Below are 14,398 nucleotides of genomic sequence, written 5' to 3'. Positions count from 1 at the left end.
AATAGAAATTCACACTCTCCTATTTGGTATTAAATTATTTTTCACACAAAAAAGTTTAGATTTATTTTGCAGATTATATGTCAATTAAAATAGGTTCATATGCATAAATTGTTAGAGTAAAAACCAAACTTGTGGACACTCGAAAAATATTAATAATCTTTTTCTACTAAGTTTTTTAATCTATCAAATCAAAATGAAATAATCCAAAACAACATTTTCAAAAATCTCTTTAATAGAAGGGCTGAGAGGAAAAAAGAAATAAAATTGAAAATATCAGAAGATGAATTTGATGTACTTGTCTAAATACATGTTGCCTTGAACACTGCTTTCCAAACTGTGGTCAAGAAGTATTTAAAATTTTTTTTAAATTTGTTGAAAAGCTATGCTTTTGTAAAACAAACAAACACAAACTGTGAATATGTATGTAAATGCTGCAACAATGTCAAGTGGCATTCAAGTGTCTACATTCAGTCTTGATTTCTGTACTTATCTTGTCTTAGATCATTTAGCACACAGGAACTCTTTACAGCCATAATTTGAGCAACGCTAGCCTAGCACAAAAATTGAGACTTCTAATACTATTACTTGACTTACTCTATCACTGTGGGTTTGTGGGGGGAATGTGAGGATGCTATTGAGGATCTCAATCCAAGCCTCATACCCCCTCACACTCTGGATGTAATCTGAAACCACGTAACTCTAGCTAGATACAATGGGGATACAGGCATTGGGTAAATTCCAATTTCTCCCATTCCAAATGGGAGAAATTGGCCAAAATTAAGGGGCTACAGGCCTCATGCAAATCCAAAATCCAAAACGGCCATCATTAAACCTTAAATTTCCAAAATGATCTCCTTTGACTTCTTGTCTCACGTCCAGGTCACTCTGATGCAAGAGGTGGGTTCCCATGGTCTTGACAGCTCTGCCCCTGTGGCTTTGCAGGGTACAGACCCCTCCTGGTTGCTTTCATGGGTTGGTGTTGAGTGTCTGCAGCTTGTCCAGGTGCATGGTGGAAGCTGTCAGTGGATCTACCATTCTGGGGTCTGGAGGATGGTGGCCCTCTTCTCACAGCTCTACTAGGCAGTGTTCCACTGGGGACTCTGTGTGGGGGCACCGACTCCACATTTCCCATCCACACTGCCCTAGTAGAGGTTCTCCACAAGGCTTTCACCCCTGCAGCAAACTTCTGCCTGGACATCCAGGGATTTCCAAACATGCTCTGAAATCTAGGTGGAGGTTCCCAAACCTCAATTCTTGACTTTTGAGTATTTGCAGACCCAACACCACATATAAGCTGCCAAGGCTTGGGGCTTGCACCCTCTGAAGCAATGGCCTGAGCTCTATGTTGACCCCTTTTAGCCATGGCTGGGACACAGGGCACCAAGTCCAGAGACTGCACAAAGCGGCAAGACCCTGCATCTGGCCCTCGAAAACATTTTTTTCTCCTAGGCCTCTGGGCCTGTGATGGAAGGGACTGCTGTGAAGGTTTCTGACATGCCCTGGAGGCATTTACCCTATTGTCTTGTTGATTAACATTCAGCTCCTCATTACTTATGCAAATTTCTGCAGCAGGTTTGAATTTCTTCCCAGAAAATGGATTTTTCTTTTCTAGCACATCATCAGGCTGCAAAGTTTCCAAACTTTTATGCTCTGCTTCCCCTTGAACACTTTGCTGCTTAGAAATTTCTTCCACCAGATAACACCAAATAATCTCTCTCAAGTTCAAAGTTCCACAGATCTCTAGGACAGGGGCAAAAAGCCACCAGTCTCTTTGCTAAAGCACAGTAAGACTCACCATAGATCCAGTTTCCAACAAGTCCCTCCGCTCCATCTGAGACCACCCCAGCCTGGACTTCACTGTCCACATCACTATCAGCATTTTGGTCAAACCCATTCAACAAGTCTCTAGGAAGTTCGAAACTTTCCCATATCTTTCGGTCTTCTGAGTCCTTCAAGTCTCTAGGAAGCTGCAAACTCGCCTACATCTTTCTGTCTTCTTCTGAACCCTCCAAACTGTTCCAACTTCTGCGTGTTACCCAGTTCCACAGTCACTTCCACATTTTTGGATATCTTTTCAGCAGTGCCCCACTCCTGGTGCCAATTTACTGTATTAGTTAGTTCTCCTGCTGCTAATAAAGACATATCTGAGACTGAGTAATTCACAAAGAAAAGAGGTTTAATTGACTCACAGTTCAGCATGGCTGGGGAGGCCTCAGGGAACTTACCATCATGGTGGAAGGTGCAGCAAATATGTCCTTCTTCACATGACAGAGAGCCGAGCAAAGGGGGAAGCCTCTTATAAAACTATCAGATCTCATGAGAACTTACTCTCTATCATGAGAATAGCATGGGGGAAACCACCCTCACGATTCAATTACCTCCCACCAAATCCCTCCCACTTCACATGGGGATTAAGGGAACTACAACTCAAGATGAGATGTGGGTGAGAACACAGTCAAACCATATCAGTACTAAATTGACAAAACAAAAATCATCCTATACTGATCAGATTATTTATTAAATTGGTATATTTTATACTCACTTCTTTAAAGTATACACAGATACTACTGAAAAGCAATATGGCAATTTGTTGAGAGCCACGGAAAACCTCTTTCCTTCAAAATTTCACCATGGGAAATTCATTATAATGAAATAGTTCAACAAAAGATTTTCACTACTGAATTATCTATGACATCAAAAAGGAAAGCATACTCACTCCTATATTTGTATTTACTATGTAAAAAACCTGATTATAAAAATCAATAAAGACATAATTGATACCTGTATCTCACCAAATACATGTTATACGCCAGTATGCATTTTCCCTTGTGAATCCACCAATTTGGAGTACAATGGCACCATCTTGGCCCACTGTAACCTCTGCCTCTTGGGTTCAAGCGATTCTCCTGCCTCAGCCTCCTGAGTAGCTGGGATTACAGGTACATGCCACCATGCCTGGCTAATTTCTCCATTTTTAGGAGAGTCGGGGTTTCACCATATTGGCCAGGCTGGTCTCAAACTCCTGACCTCATGATCTGCCCACCTAGGCCTCCCAAAGTGCTGGGATTACAGGCATGAGGCACCATGCCTGGCCTTGTTTTTCTTTCTTTTAATGTCCCTGCATCCTGGCTTGTGTTTGAAATGATGCTAATAAGGTACTCTCACAAATTAATCCTTCCTACAATATATCTCCTGGCCTTCCTTCTGTTATCATTCTCATCAATTGTTCTGTAGCCCCGAACTATCAAACCAAACTATCTTAGCCTCAGAGCGTATTATGCTGGCCTTCTTTTTGTATGTGTGTGCCTGTTCAGAATCTCCTAGTCCTCTTTTCTACTTGTTTATTTTGGTGTCTTTCAAGATAAAATACCAGTGTTGGGAGTTTTGACTCTAAAGGGTTCGGAACTGGCAGGAAATCATTCTGTAGGTGCTAACAGTAGGCATATAACATTAGGCTTCATTATATATGTAATATCAGTTTAAATTCAACAGTGATGAATTAAAAAACAAATATAGGGAATAGCCTAGAAATAGAGGGGCAAGGATTTTAGCACTTCATATTGAGTCATGGATAAGTCCAATCTTGGGCATATACTTACAAAGCTACTAAAAGAGGTGTTCTAATGTCAAAAGACAGAGTTATCAATCTAGTAGACATAATTTTCTGGCAATACGGGATTATAACACAAAGCTATAATAGTCACCTTTCCCCAGACAAGTGATTAAAAATACAGCAGTAGCAGGTCTGAAGTCACGAGAACACAAAGTAGTGTGGTAATCTCACCATGTGAGCTGGCTTGATTGCTCCCTGTATTTGACCACTTACTACAGGTAGAATTATCCACTAGTTTATTATACAGTGTAGGGAGAAGACATCAGAATTGTGCTAAGCAAATGCAAGTCAAAATGTTATCTTAAAAACAAGAAAGTGAATGGCAATTTATCATAGTTAGGTGTGAGATTTGGGGATTAAGACTGGGAGAAAATATTCTAGTTTTGAGAGACTAAAGATAATATAGATAAATCTGGGCTGGGTTGTAGAATGACTATTTCTGAAGACAGTGATAAAGCAAAAATCAACCATTTAAGGTTAAAACTTTTTGACTGACATACCAAAAGTAACATGAAAAAGGGTAAGGTTAACTGATGAGGCACTTCAAATTGTAAAAGTCCACAGACTCAAAGAGATCTTCACTCATTAGATGAAATTACATACATATATGCCTGTGGACTTTTTCTTAACAGACATAAGACCAAGTGCCATAATCACAAAGGGAACATGGGAGTGCAGATATTGCTTCAACATACTGATTTCATTTCCCTCAGATATGCATAAAGTAATGAGATTGTTGGATCATATGGTAGTTCTATTTTTAACTTTTTGGGGAACCTCCATATGATTTTCAATAGTGGCTGCACTAATTTACATTCCATCAACTATATGTATAGGTTCCCTTTTCTCCATATACTAACACTTTTATCTTTTGTCTTGTTTGATAACTGCCATTCTAACTGGAGTGAGGTGATATCTTATTGTGGTATTATTTGTATTTCCCTGATGATTAGTGATGTCGAACATTTCTTCATATGCCTGATTGGTCATTTGTATTTCTTCTTTTGAGGAATGTCTGTTAAAGGTTTTCTGCCCATTTTTTATCAGATTTTTTTTTTTTTTTTGGCTATTGAACTGAGTTTCTTATATATTCTGTATATTAATCTTTAGTTAGATGTATAGTTTACAAATATTTTCTCTCATTCTGTAGACTGTCTCTTCACTTGGTTGACTGTTTCCTTTGCTCTGAGGAATCTTTTTAATTGGATGTAATTCCATTTTTCTATTTTGGCTTTTGTTGCCTACACTTTTGAGGTTCTACCCAAAAAAATCTTTGCCCAGTCCCATATCATGAAGCATTTCCCATGTATTCTTCCAGTAGTTTCATACTTTCAGGTCTTACATTTAAGTCTTTAATACATTTTTTAGCAGATTTTTGTATTTGGTGAAAGGAGTGTGGCTTTAGTCTTATCCATGTGGATATCCTATTTTCCCAGCAGCATTTATTGAAAAGAATGTCCTTCCAATTTTTGTTCTTTGTATCTTTCTTGGAAATCAACTGGCTATAGATACACAGATTTATTTCTGGGCTCTCTATTCCACACCATTGGTCTATGCATCTCTTTTTATGCCAATACCATGCTGTTTTGATTACCACAGTTTTGTAGCATATTTTGAAGTCTGGTAGTGTGATGTCTTCAGCACCGTGTTTTGTGTTTACTTGTTTGGATAAATATTACTTTCACTATTTACATTTTTTGTGGTTTCATATAAATTTTAGAAAGTTTCCTATTTTTGTCAACAATGTCATTGGTTTTTGATAGGAAATACATGGAATCTGTGGCTCACTTTGGTTAGTATGGACATTTTAACAATATTAATTCTTCCAATCCATGAAAAAGATACACTTCCATTTGTGCTCTTCAATTTCTTTCCTCAATGTTTTATAGTTATCAGTGTAGAGATCTTTTATCTCCTTTGTTAAATTTAATCCTAGCTATCTTTTTTCAGTAGCTATTGTAAATGAGATTGTTTTCTTGACTTCTTTTTCAGTTAGTTCACTATTAGCATATAGAAATGTTACTGACTACCATACATTTTCTATCCTGCAACTTTATTAAATTCACTTATTAGTTTTAACAGTTTTTCAGTTGAGTCTTTAGGATTTTCTATATAAATAAAACGTCATTCTGTTTGCAAGCAGGGATAATTTGACTCTCTCCTTTCCAATCTGGATGGCTTTGTCTTGCTTAATTGCTCTGGCTAAGACTTCCAGTACTATGTTGGACAGAACTGGTGAAAGTGCACAAGAAATTCCCTAGGATGAATCCCACTTGATTGTGGTACATGATCTTTTTAATGTACTGTTTAATTCAGTTTGCTAGTACTTTGTTAAAAAATTTTGCATCTATGTTCATCAGAGAGGTACTGTTGATAGTTTTCTTTTTTTGTTGTGTGTTACTGGGTTTTGGTATCAGGGTGATGCTGGCCTCATAGAATGAGTTAGGGAGGATTCTCTTCAATTTTTTAGAATAGTTTCAGGAATTAGTATTGGTAAGAGAATAATGCTGGTTTCGTATAATGAGTTTGGAAGAATTCCCTTCTCTTCAATTTTTTGAAACAGTTTGAGGTAGACTGATATTCTTCTTTGTATGTTTACTAAAACTCAGCACTGAATATGTCCAGGTCTGGGCTCTTCTTTACTGGGACACTACTTTTATTACTGATTCAATTCCCTCACCTGTTATTGGTCTGTTGAAATTTTCCATTTCTTCCTAAGTCAATCTTGGTAGGCTGTATGTGCCCAGAACTTCATACACTTTTTTTTTTAGATTACTCAATTTGTTGGCATATAATTATTCATCATAGTTTCTTGTGATCGTTTCTATTGTACGGGTTGTAATGTTTCCTTTTTCATCTCTGAATTTATTAATTTGAGTCATCTCTTTTTCTTAATCTTACTAAAGGTTTGATTTTAACCTTTTCAGAAAACAAACTGTGTTTCATTGATATTTGGTATTTTTATTTAGTCTCTATTTTGTACAAACTGTGTTTCATTGCTACTTTGTATTTTTATTTAGTCTCTATTTTGCATATTTTGGCTCTGATAATTATTATTTCTTTCTTCCTACCAATTTTGGGTTTGTTCACTTTTTTCTAGTTCCTTGAGGTGCAATGTTAGGTTGTCTATTTGAGATTATTGTGCTTTTCTGATGGAAGTATTTATTGCTACAAATTTTCCTCTTAGGACTGCTTTTGCTGTATTCCATAGGCCTCAGTATATTGTGTTTTCCCATGTTGTCTCAAGAATCATTTATTTTCCATTTCCAACGTCCTTATTGACTCATTGGCTATTCAGAGCATGATGAGTAATGTCCATGTATTTTTACAGTTTCCAAAGTTTCTCTTGTTAATCATTTCTAGTTTTATACCACTGTGGCCAAAAAAGCTACTTGATATGATCTCTATCTTCTCACATGTGTTAATACTTGCTCTTGACCTAACATATGATCTCTCCTCAAGAATGTTCCATGCACAGTGCAGAAGAATATGCATCTGCAGCTATTGGATGGAATATTCTGTAAATGTATGTTAGATCCACTTCGTCTACATTGCAATTTAAATCCATTGTTTCTTTGCTGATTTTCTGCCTGGATGATGTGTCTATTGCTGAAAGTAGGGTGTTGAATTCCTCTACTACTTACCTACTGCAGTTTATCTCTCCCTTTAGATGTAGTAATAATTTGTGTGCTCTAGTGTTCAATGCATATATATTTGTAATTCTTAAATCCTCATGCTAAATTGATCCCTTCATTGTTACATAATGACTTTTTTGGTCATTTTATACAGTTTTTGATTTAACGCCTATTTTATCTGATATTTTATAAACCTGCTCCTTTTTGGTTTCGGTTTGCATGAAATATCTTTTTCCATACTTTCACTTTCAGTCTATGTGTATCTGTACAAGTGACGTGAGCCTATAGTAGGTAGCATAAGGTTTTTCTTTTTTCATTCATGCTATATCTTCCATAATTGGGAAATTTAATCCATTTACATTCAAGGTAATTACTGACAGGTAAAACTTACTCTTGCCATTTTGTTAACTGCTTTCTTGCTTTTCTGTATCCTTTGTTACATTCTTCCTTTCTTGTTTGGCTTTGTGGTTTGATGGTTTTTCTATGGTACTAAGTTTTGATTCCTTTCTCTTTCTTGTTTGTGCATCTGCTGTGATTTATTTCTTGATGGTTATCATGAGTGTAACATAAATAATCATGTGGTTACAACAGACTATTTTAAGCTGATAACAACTTAACTTTAGCTGCATAAAAATATTCTAGACTTTTACCCTTCTCTCAACATTTCTCAACCCTTCTCTCAACAAAGTAACATTTTTGTTATATATCTCCTTATTTATTGGGTGCTCCTTAACAACTACTTGTGGCTGTAGTTATTACTATTTTGACTTTTAACCTTCATAGTTGAGGTCTGAAAGATTTACACAGCATCATCATAGTATTGGAGTATTACGAGTTTGATTACAAATTTATCTCTATCTGTGAGTTTTATAATTTCTGATGTTTTCATGACAGTAATTACCTGCTTTTCACTTCTTGCTGTAGGACTCAGCATAATCATTTCTTGTTAGGCCAATCTAGTGGTGATGAATTATCTCAGTCTGGGAAAGAGTTTATTTCACGTTCATTTCTGAAGGATAGCTTTGCTGGGTACAGTATTCTTAGCTGACAGGTTTTGTTCTTTCAGCATTTTGACTATATCATCCATTCTCTACTAACCTGCAAGGCTTCTGCTGAGAAATCCATTGATAATCTAATGAAGATACCCTTACATGTGACAAGACACTTTTTCTGCTTTTAGAATTCTCTTTGACTTCTGACAGTTTGATTATAATGTGTCTTGGAGAGGACCTTTTGAATTTAATCTATTTGAAACTCCAGAGCTTCCTGGATCTGAATATACATATCTCTCCCAACTTGAGCAATTTTCAGCTACTATTTCATTAAATATGTTTTCTGTGCCTTTCCTCCATCTCTTCTCACCCTCTATAAATATTATGTGAATATTTGTATATTTAAATGCAACTCTTAAGTTCCATAGGTTTGCTTCATTCTTTTTTATTCTTATTTTTTTTTCCACCCTCTGGCTGGATTATTTCAAAAGACCTACCTTCAAATTCAGAAATTCTTTCTTTTGCTTGATGTAGTCTGTTGCTGAAACTCTCAATTGTATTTTTCATTTAAGTTCTTCAGTTCCAAGATTTCTGTTTGCACTTTCCAAAAATGCTAACTTTGTTGAATTTCCTATTTTTTTTCTGATTTTGTTGAATTGTTTAACTGTATTCTCTTGTATCTTGCTGAGTTTTGTTTTTAAGAAACCATTATTTTGAATTTCTTTATGGGCATATTGTAAATTTCCTCTTCTTTGGATTCTGTCACTGAAGAATTATTGTGTTCCTCTGGGGATGTCATGTTTCCTTGCTTTTTCATATTTGTGTTCCTATGCTGAATCTGCACATTTGGTTGAATAGTCACCTGTTCCAATTTTATGGAGTAGCTTTTTAGGGAAAGATTTATTCCTGTATATGGGTGTTATGCTAGTTGGGTAGGGTGTGTTGGCTTTGGTTCTGGGTGGAGACATGATGTAGTCTCCATGCAATTTCTTCAGCCGTAATCCATGTCAGCAATGTCTGTGAGTGCCTTAGTGGCTTAGGCTGTAGACGTCTGTGGCAAGAGTAGTACAGCTTAGCCAGGTTTAGGCTTGATGGGCTGATTTTCAGGTTGACTTGGGGGGTGAACCTAGTAAAGGCAGGTTTGCTGAGCTTTTTTTTTTCCTACTGAAGGCACAGGTTCATGCCAGTTCAACTGGTTCAGGCACTGATCTGCCAGGTGAGGGTCTGCTGGGCTGTTTTTCCAGTGAGAAGCAAGGACATGTAGTACTGCAGCAGCCCAGGGCTGCCTCCCTCATTGTACAGGACCATCTGTTTTTTTGGGGGGGGGTAGCATGCTGTATGGGTGTGGGCACCAGAGCCACAACTGTTCCTGGCCACAGGCACTGAGCAGCTGGGATCATGGCATTGTAGTCACCCATGTGAGCATGGTGGAATGACAGCGGAGCCTCAAGAGTGGACAAATGAAATGGCTACTGGTCCCCTGAGCAGAGCACTCAAGCACTGGCTCCAATTTCAAGATGGCACCATACTATAGCAGCTTGGGTCATGGGGTGGTGAGGGTACACACATTGTTCATTCTCTGGAGCAATGCAGCTTCATGGAAATTCCTTGAGGCTCTACAAACTGGGCTCAGGGCCTATGAGTACTGTAGAATTCTATCAGAGAAGGACTGCATGTGCCTGCAGTGGTAACGGGGACTGTTGGGGGCCTATGGCTTATGTTTTCCCCACAAGGGGAAGTGCCTCCTGGCTCAAAGTGGGAGACAGGGCAGCAGAGTCAGGGTGTTTTGCTCCCCCTCTATGCCGTCATCCTGGGTTGCCATACTCCACGGGGAATTGGCCACTCACTTTCTGCGCTCCATCACTTTCCTTCAGAGGCTCTAGTCAAATTTTAGTTGTCTGTTCTTTTTGGTCCTTTTGTGTGTGCGTGTGTGCGGGGGATGGTGATTAACACCAGGCACCTCTAGTCAGACGTCTTGCTCAAGGACCCAATATTCGCTTTCAGGTTCCATAATAAAGAGATGCTTTTCCCAAAGCTGGTAATTATTTGAATGGTGATCATTTCTGAAGAAAACTAACTCTTCTAATGCTCTGTAGCTCAAAACTCTAGAGGAGTTCATCTGAGTACCTATTTGAATCCATCCAAAGTTGTTTCTTGTTGAAAATCTGGCCCCACTGACACCTTCTTATATAGTCTACTAGTGAAAAGAAAAGTGTAAAGTAGAAATGAAAAGAAACTAGAGTTATCAAACACCTATAATGTGCCAGACATATATTATTTCATTTAGTCCTTCATGAAGAATTTTGTAAAGTGGGAATTATTGTCTCTGTTTTATTAAGGTAAGGTAAAAAGGTCAGCGAGGTTAGGTAACCTACCAAAGATAATACAGTTAGTAAGTGGCAGAACTGGGATTTGGACCCCAGTCTAATAATCCAAATCACCAATTATTTCTACTAAATCAGGGACTTTCAAATATTTTAATAATGCCCCATAGGAAGAAGTGCATTTTACTTCATAATCCAGTATACAGACAAATATATACCACTGAATAAAAGTTTCATGAATCAATATTTACCCTTAAAATATGCAGTGCTCTCTATTTCCTATTCTAGTTTATAAGTTAGAAATTGATGGTCACAACTGGCAAAACTATTTTCACAACCCACTAATGAACCATCATATGTGATATCTAAAAATTTTTTTTGACATCAAAAAGGACTAAAATATTTTTTTAAATCACAGCCTTTCTCTTTCAGATAAATATGATTCTCAATTTAGGAAGGAATACTAGATTCTTCAGTTATAAAATTTGGTTAACCTTGCCACTTGTACACTTGCTTTGTGGAAGCACGATAAGTGAACAACTGCATTTTAGGTGTTTGTCAGAGGTAATCAAACATCTGAGACAACCAGTATGTGTGAGACATATACCAGTGGTGTATGTGACACAACTGGTATAAAGAGCACGTTACAAGTGCTTTATATATTTATCTAATTTTTTAACAACTCAATGAGGTAGGCAATATTATTATACCCATCTTACAGATAAAGCAACAAGCAGAGAAGGCTTATTTGGTTTGCCTAAGATTACACAATGAGTAAACACCTGAGGTGGGATTCAGACCCAAGTAGTCTGACTCCAGAGTTCACACAACACTGTGCTGACTGCCATTCACCATGGGACTTCATACCTGATTCACATTAGTTTCTCAAAGAAACAACTTCAATGGAATTGACTTAACATTTAATTTCTAACTTCTCATAAAGAAAGAACTGGTTCCATAATAAAACTGCTACTAAAATACTTTATTTCCCTATGCTAGAGAACATCTGGTTTCTCCAGATCTAAGTTTTATTTGCTTTATCTCATCAGAAAATAAAAGCTATGTAACATCTCAATTCCATTTTTTGTCAGAATTTGCCTTTGCCTCAGAGTTAAACTAAGCACTTTGAATAGTTAGCTCTTTATCACTATCTTTTCAATACACCTGCCTATCTTCTTCTTCACATTCAGCACCACCATGCTTTCACTGAGGTGAATGTTTAATGTGGGTGACATATATTCAATAAACAATTTCATTACTAACGATATGTATGGGTTGTAGAAAGAAAAAGTACTACATGTTTTGAGAGTATATTATTGGAGGACCTAACCTGGCCAATGAGGCTAGAGTATCTTTAAGGTTGCATATTTTTGCTGAGCCACAAAAGATGGTAGGGAATCCACCTCAAATTATTTCTAAGCAAAGAGAAGAAAATGTAGAAGACCCTGAGAATAAAAGGATGGCTTTTTATAAAATTTGGTAACTTGCCAAAAGGAACTGTACAATACATTCTGTTGGCATCTGCTTATGATACCTGATAGGAACAGGAAAAAGATGAGTGCTGCCCAGCTTAATGAATAGAGGCTGATTCTGCTCTAGCTGGAGTGGGTAGCACAGTTCTCGATTTAGGCTTCATAGTATAACGTGGAAAGCTATTTCAAGGAAAGAGGCCAGGGACTGAGAGAAAAGAAGAATATGTTGAATTTACTGAATTTCCCATCTTAGGTGACAAAAGAAATTGAGAAAGTAGAGAACACTGTTGCAAAATGGTGATCTTACTGATCCAGTTAACAGTATAACTATGTCATTTAACAACAAAGGATACCTTCTGAGGAATGCATAATTGGACAATTTTGTCATTGTATGAACATCATAGAGTGTAACTTACACAAATCTCGATGATATACTACATATCTAGGCTATATTGTGTAGCCTATTACTCCTAGGTTACAAACCTATATAGCATATTACTGTACTAAGTATTGTAGGCAACTGTAACACAATGGTAAGTATTTGTGTATATAAACATAGAAAAGGTACAGTAAAGTACAATATTATAATTTATTAGGACCGTCATTGTATATACAGTCCACCACTGATCATGATGCTATTAGGTAGTGGATGACTGTATTTACAAATGCCTACAAAAGAGCAACATTTTAAATTTTCATTTCTAATTCTATGAAAGGAAAAGTATTACTGCCGTCTTGAAGAAACCTGAACTCATAAATATTAACATTATTTAGGAGTAAAAACTGGAACAGGTGAAGCACAGAGGAAAAAATCTTCCCTGAACTGTTGCCTTTGTTGCCAGTCAATATTTGTTAAAATAACTAGATAAGAATAGAACTTAATTAGTCACTATTAATTTAAATATTTAGCCAATTCATTTTGTATTATAATCATAGATTTTTTTTTCAGATTTTCTTCCTGTTTTTCTTTCTTTGCTACCATGCTTTTCCTATTTTAATTCCTTTGCCATAGGACAAATGAAACAAATAAAAATCAATTGGTGGCAGGGGATTTCCTTAAAAAAATGGTTTCTCAATCATTTATAGAGTTTATTATATACCAGAAACTGCTTGAAATGTTTTACATACATTATCATCTCAATTGAACAACTAATGTCTGACATTTTATCCATCTATGTCATAAGTGAGGAAAATGAACCACAAAGAAGTCAGATAACTATGCTACAGGTCATACAATGAAGGATGCAAGAGTCAAACAGATGATACACCTCTTAGAGTTCATTTAATCTATTGTTGGAATATAGCTATTGTTGGAATATATCTGTTGGATCTCAACAAACCCTAAAAAGAAGGAAGGAAAAGATAACGACATTTTTATATATGTATTTTAGCCTGGTACCTTTACTCAAATAAGTTGAATTGAAATGGGAGGGGAGATTAAAAAGTGAGTGGGCCAGTTGTAATATCCAGTGGTTATAAACTGGTATGCAAAAAATACACCAGTGTTTCTAAATGTTAGAGTGCATCAGCATTTCCTGTAGGTCTAGTTAAAACACAGATTGCTGGGTCCCGACCCTAGAGTTTTTGATTCAGTAGATCTAGGGTGGAATCTGAGAATCTGCATTTCAAACAAGTTCTCGGCTAATGCTGTTGGCAAAGGGACCACAATTTCAGAACCTCTGCACTATACTATATATACTCACTGTCCAACATAGCTATAGCAAATAAAAGCCATAGTAAATAAAACCATATACTTTTCCTGGGGAACTAGAACATAAATAAAAGAGTTTCTTTTAGAAGTTAAAGAGATGTGGAATTTTCACAGATATTTTATGTTTTTTTCTTTATATTTTTTAATCTAACATTTGACACAAAAATATACGTAAAATATATAAATGTTTAAGCAATCTAATTTTCATATGTAATTCATATAGTGACAATCAATGTCAACTACAACCAACAAACTCCCTTTAATATTAAACTGTATTTATTTTCATAATTGGCAGATACTCTTATATAAGATTTAATTTCTGAAGAATACATATAACTTTCATAACATATATAGTAAAAATAAGTTAAATTTTAAATCTTTTTTTCTTCATTGCTTATTCCACAATGATCACTAGTGAATAAACACTATTGCTACTGAAGACTGATCTAGAGAAGGCACGAAGTTTAACAGGAAAAATAATTCAAACTTTCCAAGATAATGTGTAAAACTTCTAAAGACAAGAACACAAAAAAGTATTTTATCCTAAATTTACCAATTTTACTTCTTTTGTTAAATAAAAAAAGCATAAAATTTAAGAATGGTGTAGACTATTCTAAAATAGGCCTTCAAAATTAATGATAAAATAGCCTT

The 14,398-nt window shown here is 36.2% G+C and overlaps 1 protein-coding gene across 4 annotated transcripts in view; it reads right to left on the bottom strand.

The window, feature by feature from the left end:
- Positions 1–14,398, bottom strand: part of STXBP5 (syntaxin binding protein 5) — a 185,933-nt gene that overhangs the window by 84,882 nt on the left and 86,653 nt on the right. The gene's annotated exons all lie outside the window — the stretch shown is intronic.

This window comes from Pan paniscus, chromosome 5 (assembly GCF_029289425.2).
Source record: "Pan paniscus chromosome 5, NHGRI_mPanPan1-v2.0_pri, whole genome shotgun sequence".
Taxonomy (NCBI): Eukaryota; Metazoa; Chordata; class Mammalia; order Primates; family Hominidae; genus Pan; species Pan paniscus.
This window is presented reverse-complemented; position numbering and strand designations above follow the sequence as displayed.